Source organism: Chiroxiphia lanceolata, chromosome 5, assembly GCF_009829145.1.
Source record: "Chiroxiphia lanceolata isolate bChiLan1 chromosome 5, bChiLan1.pri, whole genome shotgun sequence".
Classification (NCBI taxonomy): domain Eukaryota; kingdom Metazoa; phylum Chordata; class Aves; order Passeriformes; family Pipridae; genus Chiroxiphia; species Chiroxiphia lanceolata.
The window spans coordinates 53,350,841-53,373,697 of NC_045641.1; the positions used below are offsets into that span (position 1 = coordinate 53,350,841).

Sequence of the window (22,857 nt, forward strand, 5' to 3'; positions counted from 1 at the left end):
GTCTCTCCCCACCCATGCCCGGGTGACCTGCCAGAGCACTGGGAGGAGAGACGAAGGTAACCCACAAGTAAGCACACACACCTGCTCCCCTCTGCTAATCAGGCCAGAACCAAGACCTGCACTCCTGTGTCTGGGGAAGACAGCATTAGAAGTGGGGGTTAAAAGTCTTACCAATCCCACCCACTGCCAAGCATTTCCCCTGCCACTCAGATTTACAGAGCTCTGAACAATCACATGGCCATTCCAGGAGGAGGTGTGCTCCTTGCAGACCCAGGTGAAAAATGCCCTGGGAAGGGTTGCTTCTTGCTGGTATATCCTATCTGTGGGGCAGTTATCTTCCTTTTATGCTTTCAGGCTGAAACCTGCAAAAAGCCCACTGGATTTGTACCATGATAAAGTTAAGAAATAATTGGCATGACAAATATTTATCCTTTGTGTCACTTACTAGCAAGAGAGACAACCTGTAAACTTCTCTTGCATACAACTAGGTGTCACATATGAAAATCTCCCTCACAGCAGTTGCCAGGTTATTCTTCAGCCATCCCTCCCAACCATCAGCTTTGGTTCAGATTCTCTTTTCTTCTACGTTGGAAACCTTTGAACTTTCCAAGCAGTGCTTTTCAACGTCATCCAATCTTATCAGTCAAAAAGAAAAAAAAGAGACGGCCCTTGCAACATGTGTAGGAATCAGAATTAGTGCCCTCTACCTCCCACCTATGCAGATAAAACATTATTTCATTTCTTCCTGAGCTGTGAGGCAAGCCAGCTTGATAATCATCCCACCAGTTGCTTATGCCTCCCAATTAGGCATCCACTGCAGGGAGAGAAGATTTCCGGGTTAATGCTGGTGAATACCAGTGATTCCTCTCTTGAGCCACTTCTATCTTCTTGTTAATTTTTATTTTGAGAAGAATGTGTGGTTAGAAACACTCCTGTTCTTTCCCACTCCCTCCCCCCAGTGGCTTTTTTGCCTTCTTTGGGGATTGCCCCTCACCTTTTAAATTGCTAAAGTTGCCTATCTCTCTCCTGTTGGTTCTCCTCTGCACCTTCCTTATCGGGCTCTTATAATTGTATTGGCAGGCCCTGCCTTATTTGTCCAGTGAACTGACAATTCTTGAGCTGATATCCCATCATATGACCTTTTCATGGAGTGGAAACCAAAATTACTGTGTAACCAGGGGGCAATAAACCACACCTGATAAGATGAAAGGCTTTCGGCTTTTTCCAGGTTCTAGATACTGGAAAAACAGTGGGGGTGGTGGGGAAAAGAACAATAGAAGAGGTTAAAAATGGTGCAGCCAGTTGTGATGAAGAATATTTAATTATCTGATCTTATTAATCAAGCTTCTCCCCACGCAACAGAGTAGAAAAGCAAGCATCTTTCAGAATGATGACGTTCATGGGGTGGAGTGGGAAGTGTTTTTCTTTGTTCCTTTTGCATCCCTCTGCCGCTTTTATAAAGGAGGATCTTGTGCCTTCATGGTTGTGTGATGAGGTGGCAGCTGTTTGTGTGAGTGCAAAAGGTCTTGTGGCCCTCTCCAAAAGCAGGGAACACCTTCTTGTTTCAACCAATGCCTCTTTGGCCAAGCTTTGTCCTCTCCAACTTTGCTGCTGGTGTCTGTAATCCTGGCTGGGCACACGAAAAAGGATGTCTTCCCCTTCTTTGCTTAGGCAGAATGAGAGAGTGGGTAACTTATGGGATGAGAATTAGGTAAGTGTGCTATCTGTATACAGAGGGAAGGGAAAGAAAGGTACTCTGAATCTACACCCTGGATTAAAACTGCCTATTTAATAATAGGTTTCCCCTTTTTTCCTTGTGATTCCTGATTCAAAGCCCATTAAAAAGCACAAGGAGAAACCCGGTGTATTCTTTTGCAAATGCCTTACTTTCCCTACTGTGTTTGCCTGAGGCTCTAAAAAGGGAGCCACTCTTCTTGGTTTTACTAGCCTCCTACAGAGCAAGGGCTTCAAATCTTACTCACTTCTCAGATGTCTCGAGAGTCCTTGACCCAGCTTTCAGTGTATTAATTTAGTATATATGACGATGCCTGAACTCCCTGATGTTTACTGTGCTACCTATTACCTGGAAGTTTCAGGCACAGGAAAACTAGCTCTAGGGACCTCTGTTTCATAAGTCTCCCTGCTGTCCACTTTTCCAAAGGTGCAAGAGTGAAACTCATGGATTTGTCTGCTTCAGTTGTTAAATGAAGCAAGGCCACATTTTCCTTGCAGTGGAAAGCTTTGGCTTTGGTTTGTTATTAAAACTTATGTGTTCAAGGGGCTAATTTCCTGCTGCAGGGGGAGGAGGAGGAGGATTTGACAGGAAAGTCTGATAGGTCCCAATACTCCTAATGAGGCGACTCATATCTTTGGGTAAATTAGCTGGGTAAATTAGCAAAGAGAGTCCCAGGGCAAAAAATACACCTCCTATCTCTTGTCCTTGCCCCAGCTCCACTTTTGCTGCGTTAAACAGACACTGTTTTCAAAGGAAGAAACTTAGCCTTCTGGCAGAAAGACATGTGCTTTCTTGTTGAAAAATTTCTGAAGTAAAGAGAGTTGAGACAGACAGATCCCAAGTTTTCATCTCAGTGATGAAATGATCACACTGGAAACACATAGCCAGCATATCCCCATATTCAGAGTGTGTGTGCTGCCTGTCTCCACTGCCAGCAACTTGCTCTGGGCAGGCACCTGCTGAGACAATCCTGTAGTCCCATGTCACAAAATCAAATTGTGCATGTTTGTATAACTATTCTGTCTCAGTCTGCAACTTTAAACCTCCCTGCTGCTCACAGTGACAAGTTGATTTTCTCTGTATGTTTAAATTAGATGCTCACATGCAAATTTACAACTTGAAAGCATCTTTGTGAAGGCTTTATTTTTGTTCTGTCTTATTATATTGTTCTTTTTTATTAAAACTGAAGGCAATGCCAACTGAGAAATATATTTTTCTTCTTCTATATGGGAAAACAAAACAAGCACTAAAGTAGGAAACAGGATAAACAAACAGGATAAACTCTTGAAAGGGGATTTGAAAGCAGCAGTGTAAGGTTGCAGAAATCCCATGTTTTGTGTACAGAAGTTTCTCCAGAAAAAAATGTAGTTTTGATATCAAAATGTTTAAGTAGTACCAAAAGACTTGAATGTTTTAGTATTTTTAATACAAAAATAAAAAAACAGTGATAAATACTATTTCATTAGCTAAAAAAAAATTAAATACTGTCTTTAGAATGACTGCTAGTTTGGAATTTCTTTGCTTTGTATTATGTTAAAATAAAGATGAGTGGCAAAAAATAGACGCTTGAAATGCAAATTAACATTTTTCAAATTAAAATAGTTCACCTGACCCCTTTTTTCAAATGATTGAGTTGCTGAAATGTAACAAACTATTTATGTTCAAAACAAGAAATTATTTACTTTTAAATTACCAGAAAATGAAGAAGTTATTTTTCTGCCAAGTTCTAATATGATGACTTTTGCATGGTAGTTTGGGGATGTTTTTATATTTCTGCTTGACCTGGAAATGCAGATGACTCTCATTTGTTACAATTATTTGCTACCCGTCTAATTTAGTCTATAAATTCCATGAGGCAGGAAACATATCTTCCTCTGGGATTGCTGAGCTCTGTAGGCAACTCTGTACAGCAGAAGGGAGCTGTCTAGAACAAAATCATGCCATGTGGATTTTCTCAGCTCATCCTCTCTGTGCCAAGCAAACCTAGAGGTCCACAAAACCTCTGAGATTTTTAAAATATCGAGTACTTTCAGAAAGTGAAAAACCCTGGATGTATAGACTTGAAATCAACTTGATATCAATACTTTGGAGGTTTTTGTCCAATAGCACCTATCTCAAATTGGAAGAAGAACTGTTTTTACGCTGTCAGTCATGGAGCAGGACTGTTCCTGCCCCACTGGTCTCTTTCACTAGATAAAGACAATAACAGGATGATATTCCCCCTGGTGCCTCTCCTTTAATCTCCCATTCTCAAATGTGACTCAGAGTCAGAGCTGTCCAGTGTTTATGCACAGCATGGATGCTGCAGCTCACACCACCTCATCTCTGAGGGCTTGTGCTCAGTCAGCTGTTCAAAGCAAGTCAATGAGCTCGGGCAGTCAGAGACACCGGCAGTTGCCTGTGATGGTGCAGCTGCAAATTGCCCACAGCACCTCTGGATCTTCATGTCCCTATAGGTTGTCTTCCATCCTTTATGCCTTACTGGACTCCAACAATCTCCCCAGTGACATCTGAACTGCTCTGGTCGTCTCAAAGTTCAACAACTGTGAGTGATCTAGCATAAAGCCCATGCAGCCTGCTCCTGGAGTCCCTTTCACCTCAGATTTATTAGCCCTGTTGTCTCTGCAGATTTCTCAACAAGCTCATAAATTAGAAATATTAATAAAAGGGATACTTTAGGTTTAAACTGATAACATTTATTATGATTTTTTTATGGCACAGTTATGACACAATTGACATTTAATCCATCAAAGTGAAATGGACTCAGAAAAATATTTCTCCCAAGCCAAAAATAATAGCAACAGCAGCAGGAGTGCAGGAAAGGAAGGACACAAACAGTTTGAGCCCAGGTCATTGATTTCATACTTTGGAGGAGTTTTTTAGCAACTTCATCCTCTGATTAATCCATTCTTATATTTCGTAATGCTTCTTCTCCCCTGCTGGGTCCCTCATGCCCTTTGTAGAAGTTTTTCTATAAAAAATCTTTAGTTAATCCATGATGGGGAGCATTTTGCTTCGAACAGAGCAGGAGCTGTTATATGTGGGAAGGGCTGGAGACATCAAAGGTTGCCCTTTTCATAACAATTCAGACCTCTCTGAGCAGCAATTGCCATGGAGAATTGTCCAGCATGGCTATAAACTAGCTTTATTCTCATACTGTTTGGCTGATGGAAAGTTAAAAATAAAGAAGGATGTGCTTAATGAGGTCCATACTTGCAAACATGGGGAGAACAACAATTCTTTCCCCACCTACTGAAGAAGGCTACAGAGTCCTTATATACTGAAATAAACCAAATTCTCCAGTAAAAAAAAGGGGGGGGAAAGCCCCAGGAATCAATAACAGAGTAAACCAGAAAGTCCATGACCTGTGGCTCATTATTTCAAATTGGTTGTAGTTTGGTAGCGAATAAATGTCCATAGTGATGCATGAAAATGAACTTCCCATGACCCAGAATGGTTCATCATCACCCAGATGTGGAGAAGGCACTGAATCCTCCTTGGAATCACTAGGGTTATGCTGAACTGCTGTTGTTTTGTAGTGGCACCTGCTATTAAAGAATTAGGTCTTCACTGCATATTCCATTATGGAGTTGCCCAGCAGAAGATAATCTTTGAAACAGTGCCATGGCAAGCTGTCTCATTTCCCAGTGAGGAAGAGACTGGCACTTCCAAACGGGCAATGCAAGCTATTCTCAGGTAAATGCCGGAGAGAAATGTTCCTAGCATCCCTCAAGAAGTTTAGATTAATTATCTAAAAGTTAGATGAATGGAGTACAGTACACACATCTCCCACTCCCAAACTGACTATGCAATGCACAGATTGAGACTGTGAGACTGACTTTTTTTTTTTTTTTGTCCTCTGTTTTCAACCACATGTGCACTGGACTGCTTTTTTCCATGTGTTTATATGAAGAAAAGGCACAGATGGACCAAGTGAGCATAGCACTCAGGCAGAAGTCAGTGAGGTTTAGCTGACCATCAGTGAGTTGGCTGTACGGAAAACTCTCCTGTTATACTAATGAGGTGGAGCTGTCAGTTGTTGTCTCATTCCTGGGAAGACTGAATTCTCAGTATTGCCTGGGTACAGTTTCATGGGAAGTAGCCTTTTCATGTTGGACAGATTTTGAGATTTCAAGAGATGCTCCCACACCAAACCAGAACAAAAAGTCAAACTCTCAAGGACTCAAAAAAGAAATTTGGGGTTTTTTTAGTACATTAGTCTCAGTTCAATAAGAACATTCCATTTTGATCATAATCAAATGTTTTGTCTTGCTGTTGAATTTTCAAATTATTTTTCCACCATAATTAATTAATTTTTAAATAAAGTAGTAATCTCAGACAAGAAAAATTATCTTTTATAGACTATTGGAACAACATGTTTCAAGAATATGAAGAAGTTTTTTAATTTTTTTTTTTAAATAGCAGCGAATCCAAACAACACCAGGCTGCTGATGTAGTGCTCTGTGTGTGCAGAGCAAATGCACCTTTGCCGCTGACCCAGTTTCCTGGTTTCAAAGATGAAACTGGAAAATCAGCTGTTTGCAAAAAAAAAAAAAAATTAGGAAAAGTTGTATAATGTATGTTTGTCCTGAGCCTTCTGTCTGTCCTGATTGACAGGAGGCATAGTTATATTATATTGTCAAACTCACTTTATCCAAAGCCTTTTCCTTTATTCATGTAGCTACTTTTCTCAAATTCAGCAGTCCAGTCTGTGAGGTATCCTGGAAAGCAGTTACTACATAGATAATTTATGTGGGAATAAAGAAACTCTATACTGCATGTGCAAGAGGGTTTTTAGCTGTCTGGGATGGTCATGGTGTGCACAAGTTTGCCTTTCTCTAAAATTGCTTTGATTTCCACAAGAAAAAAGCACTACTGTGTTATAAAGTTCCCAACTGGCTCTGACACCTGCACAGATTTTAACCAGGCAACATCTTCCACATGACAGGCTTAGTAAACAGCATCGTGAAACACTGCTTTAGTTGCCACTAATTAATTCAATGTTCAGGCTGACAGAGCCAGCATTAGAGCATAACTGCTTGAACCATTTCTGCCTCTCAAAGCCAAGCAGGAGAGGGCAGCATGTCCTGTGGGATAGCACTCTGGGGCTGCTGCAGCCCAGGTGGGGAAGCGGGAATTGTCTTACATCCTCATCTTTAAGTCAAATCATCTCCATGATAAAAAGATGTCACAGAATAAAAAATGGTATTCTTATTCACCTGATTTGCATGCAAAGATTCTCCTTCAGTTACTTGACACAGTAAAGCCAAGAACAAGCTTGATTTTTCCCATAGATGGGTTTCTGTAACCTTGCAGAGTGGGAAAGAATTACGGAAGTAGAGTAGAGTCACATAGAATAGAATAGAATATTTTTATTAGAAGGGACCTACAATGAGCATCTAGTCCAAATGTCTGACCAACTCAGGGCTGAGCAAGTTAAAGCATGTTATTAAGGGCATTGTCCAAGTGCCTCTTAAACACTGCAGCATTGACCACTTCTCTAGGAAGCCTGTCCCAGTCTTTAGCCACCCTCTTGGTGAATAAATGCTTCCTAATGTCCAGTCAAACCTCTCCTGGCTCAGCTTTGAATTATTCCCACGCTCCCTAGTACTGGACACCAGGGAGAAGAGATTAGCACCTTTCTCTCCAGTTCCCCTCCTCAGGAAACTGTAGAGAACTTACAGTATCTATAAGGTAAGCCAGTAAATTAAAATCAGTTAAGGACTGGTCACTAAAGCTCATTTTCTAGGTGACTTATTCTAGAAAGCATAAGAGAAGCTGAGAGTTTTCCTGTGTTCTTTAAACTTCAGTCTTCCCAGCACCCAGACATGCAGTTTTAAAGAAATTAATAATGGGGAAAGTTACAATCATGTCCTCAGAGCCATACAAAGGGAGTCCCCAGAGGAGAATAAACTCTTTTTGACAGAGAAGTGGAAGCAGTAGATAAAAAAAGTCTCGGTAGCAGGAGGAGATTTTGGGCAGGAGCAAGAAACATCAACAGAGCAGACTTGAGATAATATCCTTGTAACCTGTGCTGTCGACACATCATCTTTGTCACTGCTAAAATTCAGGTCAAACTCCGTGAAGAGAGAGTAAAAGAGATTGCATTGTAGCAATTCATTAGTTCTGCTTACAAAACCTGGGGAAAATGTCACTTCCAAATTTAGACAATACATCAAAATTTCACCCTCTGCCAGGGACAGTCGTGACAAGCTGGCCAGATGGCAGAATGGCAAAGCAAGCAAACAGTCTGCTGAGACCCTGGAAAATCTTGAGAGAGCACAAGATATCCATGTACAGACTAGAGAAGGAAAAATATCACCTGCAGGCACACAAAGGAGACATTCATCCACTTAATGAGGAGGTATGAGACCCTCCTACCTGGCAGAGCTCTTGTATCTCCCAGGCTCCTTCCCTCCACTTCGGTAACATTGCAACTTTCCCTGTCCTATCCCTGGGGATACTGAGAAAATGATGAAGTCCACAATATTCCTAGGCTTTCAGCATTTTGTTTTGTTTAATGGGCTCCAGTGGGAACTCCTATTAATCCACTCCAGAGAGAAGAGTTTTTTGATTTTGTTGCTGCTGTTGTTGTTTGCCCCCTTTTGCCTGAGGCAGGTCATGAATTATGTGCCTGATTTTTTCCTCACTCCTGGACTTCTCTGTGATGTCCCATGGGGACCCATTAAGAGCTTCCTTGCTGCATCCCTCTAGAGAAAGACCAAGTGCTGAAGTGGTAGAGGCAGGGGTGGAAAGAGGCTCTTGTGACTCAGGGGATTACAGGATCTTTGGAAGGCAGCAGCAAGTCACCATTAGGGTTTGGAAAGAGGCAGGACATCTCCAAAACTACATAGGCCCATGGGGTTCTGCTGGGGAATTGAGTTGCACACCAGAATAAATTGTCCTATTACAGGGCAAAAGCATGATTTGGGTGTTTTTTCTTCTGAAGTTGCTCTTTGAGTCATGGTATTTCCATTCACGTAGTGGTACAAGAACTCAGACTTCAGGGAAATGAACACATCTGACCTGCAACTGACTGCAGATCCTTCTGTGATGTAGCCCATGAACTACACAAACTTGAGCCAAAATTCAGCTCCAACTGCTAAAGCTACCTATGCCTTTGGGGCAGAAAAGCCCTGGTTTGGTTCCTCTGAGTGACGTCTAACATAGCCACTTTAACAGGTTTCAAATAAATTTCCTGCACGAAGCCATCTCATGTTTTTATAACCACAGACATTTTAAATACATTTCTGTATTTTCTGATGTGCCACTGACACAGGCTATGAAAATTGTTTGGGCTATATATAGTTGGGCTTTTTTATTTTCTCCCTTGCAGTTTGTCATAGGAAAGCAAGATTTCTGTAGTGATGTGCCCACCTGGTATCTTTTCAAGTGCACTGTTTGATTTTTTTCCATAAAATTACATACCAGAAAGTCCATCTAAAGAACCTTATTATCTGAGGCTGCAGAGTCAAGGACTGGAAAGCTAAGGCAATGCCAGACTTGAGATTTCTTCTGCTCATACATTAAGAGGCAGATGCAGTAGGACATACTAAAAGATTTTACAGACGGGCAGACTCCTGCAGAAGGTGGGATGATCTTTCTCACAGGCAGGACTGATGAATTACCTGAAAAGTGACTCATTTGCATGAACTCCTTCTTCTTCAGCTGTGGCCTCGCACTCCTTTCCCTGTGCTCATTTTGGCCCACTGTCTGTATCCTCTGCAAGTCCCAGTAGGTACTAAAACCTACTGTGGCTCTGACACAAACCATGGCACTCTGATACAGATGGAGAAAGAGAAGGAGGAGGCAGCAGATGAGGATTGTCTAGTTCACACAACTTCTGAGGGGGAAGAAAGGGCATTTTTTCAGGCCAGAAAGGAGGAGACAAGAGCCCTCAGGTAGATGACCCCTTCCTGTGGTTTACTCCTGGCTCATTAAACCTCCTTTGGTGATGAGCTGTCAGTCACTGGTGAGACACTGAAAAGGGCTACAAAAGTAATGTTATTTTCTGATCCAGTAAGTAATTTCACAGCCTACTCTGAGGAGAAAATGAAAATTTACCCCCACTACACATCAACATATTGCAGAGCAGTTGAGCTGTGTATGACCAAAACAAGGCACTGAGGAATCCCCTGCGCAGTCAAAGAGAAATCTGGCCATGGATCTGTGAGAGTTGTTAGGAGCAGCTGGTGAAGGGTCTGTCTCTCTCCCCCCACCTCTGTCTACACTAGTGATAATGTAACAGGACAGTTAGTTTCCTTTCTGACTGAATACTGAAGCTTATTTGCAGTTTACTTGCCAAAAATAAAACCAACTATCAGAAATATTCCATTTAGTTGTCTTATTATAGGAGTAAGTTTTGAAAAATGAAAACGTTTTCAGATTGTCAGTGCTCTTATTATGGAATCCATGAAAGCTGAATTTTTAAAAATGAAAATCTTTTCTGTCTTCTTTATTTATTTAGGGAAAAAAAAGTCCCTGTAATTTCCTTTTAGCTTTAGGTACAGCCCTTCCCTCTGCTGGACGCTGACAGCGGATTCAAGCAGATGTTGCTCTATCCGTGACATGTAGGTTTTCATTTCCAGCTTTCCTTCATGGCCAGGAGGGCTAAAGGCATTTCTTAATAAGGAAAGCACAAATGTTGTTGACATCAAAGCAGAGCTGGAGCCCCGGGCACATGCCTGTGCATTAATCTGTCCTGAGCATCATGTAGATTTGTTCCTCTGGATCTGCAAAGGCAGGTACAGCCTTGTGCTTTATCCATGGGAACTTTCTTGCAGACTACATACTAATTGCCATCCCTGTCCTGGTGACATGTCTAGGTGAATATGCAAGACAGTCACTGCCAGATTTGGAAGGATTTTTTGGTAAATACTTTGTAGATTTTGTTTACGTGGTAGTACACTAACAGTAGAGGTGAAAATGAGATTAAGAATCAACTTATTATTACCCATCACTTTTTATTTTAAAGAGTAAGTTTCTATTACTCTTTTGATAAACTATTAAGAAAATGGAGTGCAAACTCACATTATTTTTACATCTCCACATCTGCCACATTTAAATCAGTGCTCAGTTATCAATACATGTCATGTTACTTGACTAACAATAGTGACATGGGAAGTATGTCTAGACCCCACTTCATACTCTGGCATTGGTTATTTAGAAATTGTACTACATAAAACCAAACTCTAGTGCCAAATAATTTGAATGCAGCATTCAAGCATCCTCCTGCTTATACCTGAAGACATATGGTTTCACTTAAACCAATAAAAAAATTTATGAGCCCAACTTGACTCCCATAAAAGTCAAATAAAATGTTTCTTTGGCTGAAATGGTGGTTGAAACAAGCTTGCGGCATGTCTGTATTTTTTGTTAATACAAAAGTGTTAGAACTACCAAATGTATCTAAAATATTAATTTTCTGAGACTGTATTTTGAATTTAAAAGTTCTGAAGATGCACATATTGGACTTGGGGCTTAAGAATATAATAGAAATACCACATTCCAATAAAAATCCACCTCAGGCATAACAAGCTAAATGTCTAAATATTCAGTTTGCTCCACCTTAATACATCCCAGCTACACAGCAGTAATAAAATTGCACAAACAGACATAAACACAGAGTCATATATAGCCAAGGACTTTTTTTCTCTTGATAATGCAAGGTAGTAGTGGCACAGATGGCATAACACAATTCACAGAAAGGATTAACACAGCTGGCACTGAATGCATTTGAACCAGTGTGAAGGAGGATGCAGCAGAAAAAAGGATGCAGTGAGGGACTATGTCAGTGCAGACCTGTTCCTGACAACATCCAACAGCGACAATGTTCCACTTGGGATGCTGCAGCACCATGTTGGTGTCCTCTTTGGATGTGAAAATAGCATACTGGTTCATGTGGAGCATCCACAGGTTATTCTGTGCAGTTAATATCCAGCCTAGATAATGGACATACAGAGCATCAAGAAGAGCTGCACCATAATCTTTTTTATCACCTGCTTCACCTTCAAAAAGGGCAATATCTGCCTTCCACAAAAATCTTTTGACTAAGAACGTTTCACCATTTGTAACTGAGCTAATAAAATTCAGAATACTTCAATTCAAAGAGAGTACAAATATCTTTAGTGTGTGGACCCTGCCAGACTCCACTTTTTAAATAGATACTAATCCAAGTTGCATATTTCTTCTATTTGCAGCTGCAGCAGGGAGAAAGATGAAAAAACAACATCTTAAATCTCATGTACAAGCTGGTTGCTTAACCTGGTTCATGCCTGCCCAATTTGCAGTTGCTTTTTAGTGCTAATGGTCAGCTTCTCCTTTCACTATTGTTTCCACAGTGAATTGTTGATAAATCTTCCTGGTGACATTTTAGAAGACCAAATACACAGAGAGTGGTTTAAAGACACAAAGAGATATAGTTTGCATAAGCTTGTGTCTGTGAGGAAGCTGTGGAAAGTGCAGCTTGAGAGTGTTTTAATTTGCTTCCTGAGAGAGAAAGAGGATGATATCAAGGTGTTTTTTTTTTTTTATGTAACAAGCCAGGCTGGATGGGGAATTGAGGAACTTGGTCTAGATGAAGGTGTCCCTGCCCATGGCAGGTGGGTTGGAACCAGATGATCTTTAAGGTTCCGTCCAACCCAAACCATTCGATAATTCTATGATATGCTTAGCCACGCTCTTCATGACAAAAAACAACTAAAAAATGATCTATGTAATTTTATGATCCATGTAGTCAGATTTCCTGCCTGGGGTGCTGGCTGAGTATCCTCTGACCACAGCTCAAGTACTGGACTTCAAGTGCCCTAGAGACCTTTGCATGTGGAGAAATTAAGGTTAATGCCCTTCCTGCACTCCTCGAATAGACTTAGTTCATGTCTGAGAAAAGCACTAGGTTTTGGATCACAGTAATACAGTGCAGTGGGTGCATTTGGAGGAGCACAGACAAAAGGAGTAAAGCCATCTACAAATCGTGCTATGGACCTGATTCATGTGTTAGTTGGCCTGGATTATCAGCCTGGTAAAGTTTTTGCTTTTTGGCTTACAATTGCAACTGTTACAAAGCGTTCTGATCAAGGCTGATTTAATGCATCTTTTGGCACCTGAAGTTTCACCCAGGCCAAATAGTACACATGCTAGGTCAGAGGAAAAGGGAATGGTTCTGTGTCTTCACAGACCCTCTTGCACATCATGGCTGCATTCAGCCTTGCAGTGGGTCCTTTCCTTGCAGTCCAAGCATATGTCTTTTGAACCAATAGTCTGCAGTCATGAATAAAGGCTGGAAGCTCTAAGTTTGGAAACATGCTCCAATCTGATGGAATTTTCTACTATTGTTGATGCCAGTCATATTATTCACTGACTTTGCATTCTATGCTTGTTTAATTCTCCAAAATGTAGCTTCCATCTGGACTTCTCAAGGCACTAGACAGAGTTTGCAGCTCACCTCTCTTTAACACCAAAGAACTTCCTTGTGCTGGGTACTGTAAAAGTATAGAAGAAGGAGACACTTGTCTGGGTAAGATGAGAACTATCCAATTAATGGACTGATCTTAAAAAAAAAGTTAGAAAAATCTTTTATGTCTTCATGCTGTTCTTGGTGGAATTGGGCTGTATTGAGATGAGCTAAACTGTGGCTGTACTTTAAGCAGTTGTATCTGAACTTCCTTTTAGGCACATCAGGGCATGTTAGAACTATGCAGTTCAGAGATGTACAGGCTGGTTTCAAACATGCTGCCTCCTTCATGTAGAGTTGTGCTGAACTTTGCTGTACTATGATGTTGCTTCTAAGTCCTGTGTAACTATTTCAGTTAACACAGACTCCCAAACAGGCTACTTAATCTTGTTCTGTGGTGTGAGCCTGAGGAAGTAGGGTTTTTTTACAGCACTGGCTTTTGCATCAACACACAGTGCTGCCACAGGTGAGGGAGATAAACCCCCCTCCATTCTCATGCCCTCTTTCTGAGAAAGTGAAGAATTATATAGAAAGCTACTTCATTTTCAGCTTTTCTGAGTCTGCACTCTACAGCACACACTGCTGGTCTGCCACCAGTGAGCAGCATGCTAACAAAAGCACTGAGATCTGAGTTATGGTAGGTTCCCAGCTGAAATGCTCTACACTGGCAGGGTCCTGGGCTCCCCATTCACTAGCTATACCTCTTCAAGTCCTTCAGTTAATTTTTCTTCTTTCACCTCCCTTCAGAGATGTGAACAAAACAGTAAACAGGAATTTTCATTGTTTCTTCTTCCCCCCCCCCCCCCCCCCCCCCCCCCGGCCCGTAAAAGCATTCATCTCCCCCTGTTGCTGGGACGCACATAAATCCTAGAGGGCCGTGACAGTGCCATGGCTTGGGAAGGTCTATGGCAGCGAGTGCAGCAGGGAATGATTGATGGAGCGAGCAGGGATTTGGGACCGTGCAGGGCGGCCGCCGCCAGAGGGAGCCGGGGGCACGGCCGGCCCGGAGCCTTCCCGATGGGCTGGGATGCGCCAGCCGCGCCCGCCCAGGGCACCGAGAGCTCGGCGGGCGCCAAGGGCTGAACCCCCGGCGGGGCGAGACGAGCTGCTTCTGCCGACCCAGCGCAGGAAGCAAACTAAAACTATTCGTCTCGCCTCCCCCCTCTGGCCTGGGACTAGGAGGCCTGGGTTTGGGAAGGGGAGTTTTAGTTTAGAAAGAAGTTATGGATGGGCATGTCTCCACGAGGAGCAGGGGAAAGTCACACAGCCTAAGTACCCCTGAGATACTGGGCAGTTTGGAGACTTGATCTGGGGATCTTAGAAGGTAGGGGCAGTTTCACAGAAGAGGATGGTTGTTGGTATGGTCCCACAGGCACAGCATGCCTCTAAATACTCTCCTTGGAAAAGAGGTTGATAGTGAATTGGCACACCCAGCTGCTGACATCACATTATTTACAATAGTCACAGCTAAAACTGTTTGTGAAGGCTTGAAGAAGGAGCTCAAGAAACTGAGTGATTGGGTAATAAAATGGTAGATGAAATTCAGTGTCAATAAATGCAAAGTAATACACATGGAGGAAAACAACCTTAACTATACATTCACAGTGATGGACTCTAAATGAGCTATTACCACTCAGAAAACAGATTTGGGAATCATTACACATAATTCCTCAAAAACGATCAGCTCAAAGCTAGCAGTGGTCAAAAAGACAAATGGAATATTAGAAATTATTAGGAAAGAAATAGATAACATAATGAAAACATACTTTTCGTTACCATGCAAATCAATGCTGTGCTCACATCTTATATACTATCTGCAATTCTGGTCTTCGGACATAATAAAAAAAAGTAAGAGGTAGATGTGGAAAATGTAGACCTAGAAACTTCACAAAGAAAATTACCAGGTCCAGTGGAGGGAGGGAACAATTTATTAGACAGTAGGTTTAAAAGAAGCACCATAAGTTTTCAAGAGACAACACCACTGCGGAAGTCATTGTCACAGGAAATTTTGAAAGTCCACATGAAATTAAATTAAAACAAAAGCTGTTGGCATTAGGTCAAAAAAAGGTTGTATTTTTCAAGTGATGTAGACACAACTACAAGCTCAGGTAATAACATACTTTCTAGCTGCTGGAAAGGCATGGGGATAATCACTCTATCCCAGCCTTGCTTCTGCTTGTTTTGTTTTTTTTTTTATCTGTTGGGTTGCATAGACCTTTGCTTTTAACCATCAAGGCCATACTTATATCATTGTCCTGAAGACAGAGAAATATTTTGGTCCTAAGGAAAATCAATGACAGAATTCATTGATTTCAAGAACAGGAAAATCACTTCTGCCTTTAGCTGGGTCATGTCTTACTGTGCGAGGTGTTGCACTGATTGAAGCAAGACTGAAGCAAGACTGCTGGCACAGCATGAGCAGTTTATAACAGGTATCTTTGAGCTACCCAGAAAGCAGCAGTGACTGTGAGTGGGATTCACTTCAACTGACTTTAGCCGATGTTCTTTAGGCAAGTGTGCTTGTTCTTTAGGCAAGTGAGGTACTTCTTCCTGTCACAGTGTGTCCACAGTACCAGTTTTGACAGAGGAAACAAAGACAAATACATATCATGTTCCCAGAAAAAAAACTGACTGAAACATCAGGAGCATAAGTTCATCTTGCCTGCTCTTCAGCACCTGAAATAGGAAATTAAGATGGTGTTTGGACACCTTGAGGTAAAGACATCAGGGGAGAACTTAATTTCCCTGAGGAAAATAAATGTGATACTGTTTGCCTTTGGAATGTAACATGCTTTTCAGGTGTCTCAGTGACAGAATGAGTAAGCAAAACCCAGAAACAGTATTTGCATTAGAAGCATTATTTATTGCTGGATTACTAAATAGGGATCCCGCTTTAGGTCATTAGTGAACTGCTGCAGAGCTGTAACTGCTTTGCCTAACCAGAGTTTTATCCCTTTCTTTTGGAGAAAGACCTTCTGCCAGTGAGGAAGCATCACTTCTCAGAACTGGGTCCTGCCTACTGGAGTAAGCATGTCATAGATTAATAGCAGGTAAAACCAGAGCAGAATATTGCAGAAGGCAATACAGAAGAAAGAATCCTTTAAGCTGTATGTTTTAGGAAGGCAGGAAGGAGGGGACTAGGCTTTGTGTAATCTTTTTCAGGAATATAGATTATCTCTTTCTTTTCTTTCATTTTAAATTTACTTATGTAGTTGCTGATCTCCAGTTCTTCCCCTAGCACTGAGTTTTTTTCTGTTTTCAAGAAAAAAGGTTAATGAATCAGAGACTTAAGCAGTAATGAAAACCTAGTATGTTTGTTCCAGAAATACTTTAAAAATGGAAGACACCATTTCAAAATCCTGAAGATTTCGTGGTTTAGGAACATCCCTCTAATTCTCTCCAGATCTCAAGCCTTATATACCTTATTTTTAAAATGGTCAATCACTGAAATTTTTTCATAGAGAACAAATATGTATATACACATATGTATGTGTTTGTAAGCAGAGAGAAAAATAAAGAGATAATCATCTGGCAGTCAGCTAGTTTCTTTGGTATGTACAATTAACTCATATTAATTATCATACATTGAAGTGGTGCTTAGCAGCTGCCAATAAAATTGAAGGTCCCTTGTGCTGTATCTGCATAAAATGAGGAAGAATCCTAGCCTTGAAGCCATCAGTGCTTAACTAGACGAGAGAAGCCATGGCAAGAAAGAGGAGATGTCTCCTCTGTTTAATTTCACTTGACTAGCCTCACAGTTTCTAAAGGAACATTTACCCAAAGCAGTGCTTGGTCAGAGATACCTGACCAAGCTAGTGTCTCAAAATGTTCCAGGGCAGTACTGTGTAGAGACCCTAGAACAAGCCCCAGATCAGAAAAAAGCCTCACAGATGTGGTGCTGGGCTCTACCAGAGTCCCTCCTCTGACCCAGATTGGTGTGGGAGAGCTGCCAGGCTGGTGTGGCTTTCATCTCCATAGCAAGTCTGTGGAGCACTGAGAGAAGAGCCATCACTCATCTTGCCTTCAGTCACAAAGACAACTAAAGTGGCATGGCTGAGGGCATACAGAGGGGCAGCACTAGAATAAATTACAGACCTGCCTAAATCTTCTGAATGAAGAGCTCCCAGTCCAGCAAACCTTATTCACGAGTGTGGTCACATCTGATTTCATCTATTTACTGTGAATGGTGCACTGTCTCGGGAAAGGAAGCATGTGTTTCTGCAGTGTATGTTGATTTTGGCAACACCTACTGTTTCAGTACAGTTTCTGGGTACTACCTTTTAAGTTTTTAAAAAAAGAAAAAGGGTTGCCATTAGTGCTCAGTGTTATTTCAATATGATGGTAAAGCGTGCATTAAAAATGCATAGGTAGGTTAGATACTTAATATTCAGCTGGTGTTCTGGCACAGTCTGAGGGCATGAACTGTAGCCAAGAACATATGGATTCTTAAAACTGTTTCCTGTGCTAAATCTCAGCATCAGCCTGTCCATAAGTAATGAGGAGAAGGATGATGTAAAATAATGGTATTGTTAAAATACTGTCACCTCTCCCTCCCCCACGTTTTTTAAAGAAATATATTGAAAAAAAATTGATAATGCACATGGCCATCTTTCTCATGTCTTTCTTTCTTCCTCATCCTGATGGAATCAGTGCTCTATATTACTTCTTTGATTCAAGAGATTATGGCAATCTTCTCTGTTTTTTCATTAGTTGAGCTGATTCCATGCAAAAACTGTTTAAGATTCATGAGTGATTTTGCCTCTGCAAAGAATAGGAATGCAGCTGAAGGAGAGAAAAAAAAGGTTTCCAATATTCTAGTCTGACCACGGGATACAGATGAGAAATATGCACACGATTAACTTGAAATAAAATGAAACAATTTCTTCTTCAAGACTGTTCCCACAAACTGAGGTGTGCTTAGCTTACTGCATCCAAACCTTTGGATCCTACTTCTTGTGCACAGGCATACTTCTGCTTTACTGAGTCTCTACAGAGCCATAAGCTCCTGACAATTTTCATAGATCTTCCTCAATCTCGGACCCTTGTGGTCTGTGGTTTCTGTGGCCAGACCCCATTTCTTTAGGTTAAAGTTTCTTATTTTCTCACACCAGAAGAGTCACAGACAGGGCATTGTTTTGAGAAACTGCAGAGAAATGAGTCCCCTCTCTGCCCACAGATTTGCTACAGATGCCATCATAGGTGAGGATGCTCTGTGGTTGCCTGAACAACTTTACCACACCCTGGTGAATTTGGGTTTAGATAATTCCTGTACTTCACATCTATCTGTAGTTGCCAACTCACACCTCTCAGTGGATGCAGAGATAATTTTAACTGTGTGATTTTAGACTGATTGTCATAGATATTGTAGGAAGAAAAGCAGAACTAGTAACAGGATCCCTGCTTCAGTGGACTTATCATGCTCAGAGGTGCCAGTTACAGCAGTTCAAGGTAGCACAGTTCAATGGCTTTGTACCTCCTGATCCTCCAGACATCTAAGGAGCCTGATGTAAATGGTTTGCATACCCTGGATTTGCTCAGGAGACAACTGCAGGTGCTGTATAATGTCAGCTGTTCCACACTGGGATTTGTTTACTAAAACTGTTTGCAAAACCCATCTCTCTTCCCTTCTGGTTTTCCCATACTGTTTCTGCAAGGTATTTGGAGCAGGACTGTGTCATTGAACATAAGATAGTCTGAAGAATTACCTTCAGGCTTGTGTTTAGGCTCACGTGCTTCACTACTTTCTTGGACTAGGGCCTTAGCTTCCTGCAGTCACCAAGTGAACAACCCTAACGTGAAGCCAGTGCCAGCTTTGAGTGACTAAGCAACAGAACTGGCGCTTTGTACCAATGTTCTCTTCTTCATTAAGAGAGATGATTCAAATATCATTATTTCTTGAAAACCATCCAGCCTGTAAAAAGATTCAGACACTGTTGATCAAGTTACCATGGATTTCTTTTGAGACATTCAACCTATTAAGAGAAGGAATGTTTTGTCTGAAATGTTGCACAGAAACCTACCGATAGAAATGATCACTTCCTACCTTTCATCTTTTGTACAAGAGTAGAAGTTTACCATGTTCCTAATTACAGTGAATTAGATAAATTTATCCTAGAAAATGAAGCCATTCAGAGTGTTAATATTTTCTGGAAAAGGAAGAGCAAAATAGACTTCAAACGGTGAGTCCAGAATAAAAGGCTGTGAAGATGGGCGGACATGAGTCATAAAGGAGGGATACTGTAGGTATCCTTCATACCGCTGCTTAATGCCTTTTCTTCTGGGAAAAAGGAAATTAGTAATGTTGTGCACAGACAGCAGAACACCTTCTTCTGAGGACATAATTTATTGGAGTTTCTTAAAGAACCACTTACTATTTCATATAATAGGGACAAAAGCCTTTGAAGCACCCTGGAACATTCAGGTTCTATTGACCACAAGAAGATTGTTTCTACTTTCTAATCCTTCTCCAGAAAGTTTCCAAGATGAACTCTGCAACATAACTGTAACCATAGAAATAATTTTGTTCACTGCTGGTTCCAAAGCAAAACAAATGAGGGACTGATCTAAGAAATTGTATACAGGCTTTTGTTCTCATTTGCAGAAAAGTCTTTTTACAAATTTTAGTAGTGTGGATTTGAGGTGGATGCTGCCACAATCTGAGAAAGTGGGGAAAGAGGAGCAGCCATTCCCTAGCCTGTGGCTAAGAGAATACATGGCATCCAGTACAAGCTGTAAGCAGAACTATAGCCCCGTCAACTTTTCTCCCTATTAGTCTGTCCCTGATGTAACAGCAAAGAAAGTTGTGCAAAAATAGTATTTGCTTTCACCTTAAGGTCCGCTGTAAGAGTAGGGGAAATTAAAGTCAGCATTTCTATGCATAAAAGTGCTACTTATTACTATAAACTTTTGCACTGTCGTATTCAGGGTTATGAGGCGTAACTGTGCCCAGTAGCACAATTGCAGAATCTCTCTCTGAAGCTGTCTGAGTTTTCAAATTGTTTAAATCCTTCCTCAGGTTATGAGATAAGTTAACACAAATATCACCCCTTTAATTCCTAATCTAGAGAACACTGAAACTGAGAGAAGCCCAGATTTTGCTTGTCTCTCTGAATGCAGCAAGCTCTGGGGCAGAATACTGGCACTTTCTAACAGTCTCTATTACAACTGCATTATTGACTGAGGTGGGATGACTGAAAATGTAAGAATAACTCCTTGGTGGATGCTCTTTCCCCCTCTATGTACCATGTAAGAATTCGAAAGTTCACTGCCATTCCTTGGGAATCAAACAGCTGCAGAGGACAAGTTGAGGGGAGGTAGAGGTGTCGCATCACTGTGCCTCACAAAGGAGACTTTGAGATTCATTATTTAAACTCTTATGTTCCCACAGGGATTCATGGAGGATTATGACCTGTCCTCGCTGAGAGCAAGGTGACTTTAGTTAATACTTTCTTGATTTGGTTTCTCACTGTCTGCACTTCCTCCCACACCTCAGCTCTCCAGCCTGGTCCACAGATTCAGTTGGGGATTCCCATTTTCTCTGCAGTTGAGCTTCACTTGATGAGAAAGTTGCTGGGATGCCTCATGCTACACTGGACACAGCTTCCCAGGGGCGGGGATTAGGAAACTGGGGTGTGTCTTGCCCAAGTGCTACTATTTTGTCATGTCACCATTTTAAGACAGTAGTATTCTTAGCAAACACTGCATGACAGCATTTTCAAACAGCTGGAGTTAAGCAAGGGGCAGAGAGGATAAATTCATCCTGAATAACCTCCCAAATGAGAAGGGCTAGCTACAAAGTTTGCTCTTTAGAGCCACTGACCCAAAGAGAACATATGTTGCAAGTCCAAATGCTGCTTCTCCAAACATAGTAGAAGCAGTGCTTATGGGACCAGTCAAGGTTTTTGAGTTATGTGTGTCATCCTGGTATTTCTGTCACATATCTGGCTGGGATTTCCTGGTTGGGAACACACCAACATGGGGAGCTAGACACTCCCTAGTTGCATCACAGCTGCTAAAGGTGTATCTTGGAAGCAGCAAAATAATGTTTTTCTGGGCTGATTATGCTAAGCAGTGATACTTGACTAGAAATTCTTGTCTGAATCCCTAAAAACCACCAAATAAACAAGGATTTCAAAGGTTACTTGTACAGCACTCCCAGGCAGAGGAAAGAAGAATGTGCTTCAGGTACTATGAATGGATGGCAGCCATTCTTGAACACTTCCATTCATTGCAGGTGAGACACCTCAGATCAGTAGGTTCAGCCTATGGGAGTTACCCAGTGTAGATAATCCAGCTGGGGTTGTTTTTTCCCATCATGACAAAATGATTTATTAGGCCTGAACTGGTACTTGACCTTTGCTCTGCACCTGAGCTTCTTAGTTCTTTTCATCAGCTCCCAGGTAGCTGCTGGATCACCATTCATCCTTGCCTTGCTGCCCAAAGACTGGTGCCTCAGGGTGACAATCACTAATGCCACCTCCTATTTAAACCACTTAGATTAATCCAAATGTATTTGCTGGGCACAAACTAACCATGCTGACACAACCTCTGTGTGGGCTGGTTCAAAAGGATGCTTAGAGGTGGGAAGGTGTGGGAAGAAGAGGACAGAGGACACCACAGATGAACAGCTGCAGTGGTAACATGCAGCAGCACAAGTGGATCTGAAGGAGCTTGCTTGTCCACAGCCTCTGAAAGCAATTAGACTGGAGCCTTGGGGAGTCTGGCACATCTGAGAATAAATGCTACTGATTTTGTTACCTAAATAGGGATTTGGATATCTGCCTTTATTTCCATACTGTAACATTCATGAACTTCTGTATGCTGTGTAATCGTTGAAGATCTGGATGCTTTGATTACTGGTAGCAGCTCCTTCACCAAATGCTGCATCTCACTTGAGAAGACAATAATGATGATTTCTAAGGTGAAGTAGGGGGAGGGGTAGTTCTGCTGTGACTTCCATCTATACAGAGATTCCTTTTCTTCCAAATCATATTGTCTAAACTGAAAATGACACAAATTTTTTGAAGAATTCAGCTCTGAAACCAGCTTGCTTTCCTCCCCCCCCCCAGTTTCTGAATTATCCTTACTTTCCTAAGGTGCCCTGTGAATGCTGTATTTGAGAATACTCATTTCAGTCCATCCTAGGACTGTGTGAAATGCAGCAGCCTAAGATAGTGGTCCCTGAAACACTTCTACACACAATGAATTGTACTGTGATGAGTTATTTTGTTGTTATCTATGATACCTAAGTTCATAGTCCTTCACTGAGGTTTGTGAACTATTCATTACTTTATTTTTATATTATTTCCTTTAGGAAAATGCAAATGTTTGAGAAATATTCCCTAGGTCTGAAGAACATTACTTTGGTTGTCTTTTAGAAAATAATAATTTAACAAAATCAAAGGGTTTTTTAAGCTGCATCAATTTCATCTACATCATCTGGTCTGAAATTATTTCCATCAACATGATGGAAATGTTTTGGTTAAGCACTGTCAAAAGAACTTTTAGCTCTAGACTAATAGCTAAGCTACACCGTTTTGGCTTTTAATATTGAAAGCTCATCTTGGCCTGCCATAAAAAATTGAAATTATATGGTCAAAATGGCACTATTTAATATAAATATGATCCTTTTCCAGTTTACCTGTAGTTGTGGTTACACCGTCCAAGATGG

General features: G+C 41.3%; 1 long non-coding RNA gene across 1 annotated transcript in view; it reads left to right on the forward strand.

Annotated features, from left to right (window-relative positions):
• The window catches only part of LOC116787640, a 121,904-nt gene that overhangs the window by 8,338 nt on the left and 90,709 nt on the right, over positions 1–22,857 (forward strand). The gene's annotated exons all lie outside the window — the stretch shown is intronic.